Here is a 5,299-nt window from a genome sequence, read left to right on the forward strand (position 1 = left end):
AAAGAATTAATATAGAATATCTGGTGGCATAACTTATCACTTCAATATTGGAATAAATAATCCTATGTAAAGTAAGTAATAAATTTATCTGCTGCTCTTCATACTTCAAAGTAAAACATGGTTATCAATAAAATTAAATAACATATCAGATATCTTCGTGCCTTGTACGTAGGTACACAACATGCCCAATACCTTACACTTCATAATATCATTCATGAATTTATTAAACGTGACACTATTCACTCGTTGTAGACATTTCCTCCATATTTGAATTTCAGTATCGTATTGTGTAAGAAATACATTCAATTTTTTATACGAAAATATACACTATAATGACTTCCTTCCTGCTGGCCCAAGTTCTACTGTACTGCCACTAGTGTCAACCTGTCTAAAAAGTATTATTCCAGGATAATCATGTGAAAGTAAATTTCTACTTTTATGTATTTGCAACTTGTTTTTGTAGCAGTACTTTTTGAACAAGTAGACTGAGATGAGTGAAATAATTGTTTTCTATTATTGGAAATTGGAAAAATAAACATGAAAGCATGAAACCCAAAATTTCATGGCAAAACCATTTGAAACCCTAAAATTGAAAGACTTAACCGAGTTTATTATTATTATTATTATTATTATTATTATTATTATTATTATCAACTGACCAAAAACAGGTTCAACTTTTTGATTCATAACCATAGTCACATTTTGACCAAAGTAAGTTAGTAAGTATGTATCCAAGTGAAATACGGTAGGTACTTGGAACTGGTCTAACAGTTAGCTCATGAACTCATAACGTATAAACGTCTGCTAGTAAGTACCTGTACTCGGGAACGGTATAAGCTAGAGACTTGAAATTTGGTATGTAGTTCACAAATGTGACAAGGATGCAACAGAAAACGTTTGGTTACAATAGGTGCTGCGGTTGGCGGTATTTTGACCGCTTTTTGGCGGTTTTCAGCTATATCGACTAAACGGTTAGAGATATTGTAAATGTTACAACAGAACACCCAAATAAGCACCATTCAATAGGATAAGGAAAGTCGTGTGATGTTCACACCAGATTTTTTACTTTCCTTATCCTATAGGAAGGAAAGTAATGTAATCGGGTCAAATTTTCAGGATAAAATTCCATACCTCGGCTGGGATTGAACCCACGCCCTCCTGTTTACCAGGCGAGCGCCTTGACCACTACACAACCGAGGCAGGTAAGAAGAAGAAAGAAGGAAAGTAAGAACATGAGGAATGTCCATCTTCCTTCTTCTCCTTTTACTTTCCTTATCCTATAGGAAGGAAAGTAATGTAATCGGGTCAAATTTTCGATGGTCAGATTTTAGTGCCAAAACACGTTTTGAGGTCCCTAGAGCCTAAATCCAAAGTTTCAGCCATTGGTCCGTGTGTGTATCTGTGTGTCTGTCTGTAAACAAACAAAATAAGCTGAAGGCCAAACTGTAAGTCGAGTTCTAGTTTGTAAGACGAGTTCTATAGTTTCTTTTGGTTAGGGCAGATCCTTTGGGCAGGGCAAACCTTTTATGTACGATAAGTTGGACAACTTTTAGCTTTTCCTGTTTGGAGAATCTGTCGAAAATCTGCCACAATCCAATTCCTATTTCTCACAGCTCTCCGAAGGGCCTTTTCCCAGGTTCGTCCCTGATGACTTAACGAGTTAGGAGCCGAAATGCAATAATTAACCAAAACTTAACACCGGTCTCGCCTCGCCACGCGCCCTAATTCAAAGTTCTGGTGCACTTTAAGGCATGATTTAACTTTAATTACTTCAGTTACCCCCTGGTATGAGCAGCTGCAACTGCAGAATGCCATTTTCTCTTTCGCCTAAAACATACATGCCTTCTTTTTATGATGGTTCTAGCCGCAAGAGATCAATACTTGTGTCCTTAGGAATAAATCATGGTCGTCCAAAAATGTTTTTCCAATGTTAGGTGGTAAAAACCATGACACCGAGATCTTATAATTGTGTTTATGAGAAAAGAAGATATAACAAAAGGAGACAGCAGAAGAAGTGGAAGCACAATAAATCGGGCCTAATTTCCTAAATAACATCATGAGCGCCAATGCCAAAGCATAACTCAAAACCATAGTTCCTCCTTTCTAATGTTCTAAGAATAAAATTATATTTTATAACATCTTATTGTTATTATTAAAATTCAATCTTTCGTTTGTTACATATCTCATGTAGATACCTACACATGTGTATCACCTCCTTGAAAGAATTGCTGTTTTAATTCAGAGAAGATAGGTAGAAAGTAGTAAGGACAAGTTGGAAATCCAGAAGTAAAATTTATATAAGCTGTATTTCCTACTCATATCAAAGATAAAAAAATAAAATAAAATAAAATAAAAAATCAGCCCAAAATCCAGCTAAGAAAACGGTAAATGCTGATGATCGAGATCTGATGAAGTTCCTCTTTCTCAGGGTTCGACCACACAAGCTTGTTTTACCTATGAGAATTGTAAGATTTAGATCTCAGAAGGATGTAATTCTTGTCAGTTCCCTAACAAGAAGAAAATCAAACAGGAAAAACGTTGGAATCTATTTTCGTCAAACTGCTTTGAATACTAAACTGTGTACAGACTGTACAGTGTGTACTGTGTTACTGTGTACCTAGTCTACAAAAAAGTCCAGTTTAAATAAATTAATTCTTATTACAATTAACACAACAGATACAATCAGAACACGGTTTACATACAGTCTAGATTTGATTGTAGCTACTATCAGTCCATCAATCTGTTAGCATGTCACCCATGCATCACTGCAGTTGTGAACTTCACTAAGTTTTCGTCAAACTGCTTTGAACACTAAACTGTGTACAGACTGTACTGTGTTACTGTGTACCTAGTCTACAAAAAAGTCCAGTTTAAATAAATTAATTCTTATTACAATTAACACAACAGATACAATCAGAACACGGTTTACATACAGTCTATGTAATGTAGCCAGTTATTTGGAGTCAGATTCGGTCAGTCTTGCTGTGAGTTTCCAGCGAAATGTAAAATAAAAATTTGTTCTCTTTTCTAGATTTGATTGTAGCTACTATCAGTCCATCAATCTGTTAGCATGTCACCCATGCATCACTGCAGTTGTGAACTTCACTAACTTCGCAAGATGCAGTGTCGAATCTGATGAGTTCTTTTTTACTAAGAGCAAAAAATCATTTGTAACAACGGATCTCGAATTGCCGTTCAGCTTGGAAATGGTGCATCCTTCGAGCCAAGTTCTACTAAGAGCAAAAAATCATTTGTAACAACGGATCTCGAATTGCCGTTCAGCTTGGAAATGGTGCATCCTTCGAGCCAAGTTCCTCATCAATACTGGAGTGCAATACATATTAATGATTTGGATGTTGAATTTATTCTGGGGTTTGTTTGGTGGTACATACATATTTCTAGATCTGTTATTGGGGTAAACATTTGAACAATTGGCTTTTTAGACTGAAGTTTGAGTGTTGTTTTTAGTAACTCTGGAAGAGGTGAGAATTTAATATTTACTTAGTTAGGTAGATACTCTGATGCTGATGCTCCTGTGATGGCAATTCTCGTGCAGGTCGATATTTTTTTGGAGAAAAAAGTTCACCTACGTATTTAGCAGTCCCATTTACCTAATCGCTTGAAAACAGCAAACATTCGCCACTACTCAACTGCATAGCATGTTGATGGGAAATTTTCAATTTGTAAACAATAGGAATAAAGCTGTAGAGCATATTACACATTCGCCACTACTCAACTGCATAGCATGTTGATGGGAAATTTTCAATTTGTAAACAATAGGAATAAAGCTGTAGAGCATATTACAGATATTACTAGTTACATTAGTGCTCTGTACAGCTTAACATGGGATACATGTACACATATCTCCATACGGCAAATGCAGATCAATGCATTATACAGAGGTTATTATTCGTAAATTCTAGATTCATTTATTCATTACCATCTAATGTTACAAGCGGATGTTACCTCTGATCGAACTTGGAGACCGTTTGGGTATAGTTTCTCACACATATCTCCATACGGCAAATGCAGATCAATGCATTATACAGAGGTTATTATTCTAGATTCATTTATTCATTACCATCTAATGTTACAAGCGGATGTTACCTCTGATCGAACTTGGAGACCGTTTGGGTATAGTTTCTGAGAATGCTCCTAGATTACAAGCGCTTGTAACATGAGGTGAATAGGTGATACTCGTACATCCCGGCCTGAGTGGAGTACTACCGCATTCTAAATTCTCTGAATAAATGGAGCCAACTTCTATTTGAATTTCAATTTCGAATACAGAAAACAAAACATTGTGTGGAGTACTACCGCATTCTAAATTCTCTGAATAAATGGAGCCAACTTCTATTTGAATTTCAATTTCGAATACAGAAAACAAAACATTAATTTTGAAAATTACATGATTCATGTTTTCCAAATCGAAATACCTACATCATTGTACGGTAGCACGCATCTCTGAATAATATTTCCTGTCGCTCTGATATGTCCTCTTGTTTTTAATCATTTTAATTATTTATTTTTACACCAAGGAAATTCATCTCGGAATTAATGAACTCATTTTCATGCCTGGCTTCTTACACGAAATACATTCTGATGCCGAGGTTGTACCCTTTGTTGGAATATAACAAATAGCTGAAGTTGCTACTGCCCTTTAAAGCCTTGGACACCGATTTGTATGTAGATTCAATAGTAGGTTGTTTGGTGTAAAGTAGAAACTTTAATGTCAGTTCTAGGATTCGAACTGGATTCCGCAGTCCCCCGGTTAAGAATCCATCAGCTTAGCAATACCTAGCTGAAGTTGCTACTGCCCTTTAAAGCCTTGGACACCAATTTGTATGTAGATTCAATAGTAGGTAATTTGTTTGGTGTAAAGTAGAAACTTTAATGTCAGTTCTAGGATTCGAACTGGATTCCGCAGTCCCCCGGTTAAGAATCCATCAGCTTAGCCATGAGAACGAACTTTCGGTAGTAATAAACTTCTTCAAAAATTTAATTGGCAGAATACTCCTGACCTTGGAAAAAATGCTTTGAGAGTTTGTTGATAGACTGCAGAATTAGTAAAACAACAGATTTAACAGTATAAAATTTATTATTAATCTACTTTATTATAATATTATGGTACATAATAATAAACAAACATACAACTTGCAGAACTCACTTAACAATAAATAATAGGTGTGTGTACTCCTTTACATATTAAAATACAGTATGTCCCAGACACTCCTGACCTTGGTTGGAAAAAATGCTTTGAGAGTTTGTTGATAGACTGCAGAATTAGTAAAACAACAGA

This window comes from Diaphorina citri, unplaced genomic scaffold (assembly GCF_000475195.1).
Source record: "Diaphorina citri unplaced genomic scaffold, Diaci psyllid genome assembly version 1.1 scaffold876, whole genome shotgun sequence".
Classification (NCBI taxonomy): domain Eukaryota; kingdom Metazoa; phylum Arthropoda; class Insecta; order Hemiptera; family Psyllidae; genus Diaphorina; species Diaphorina citri.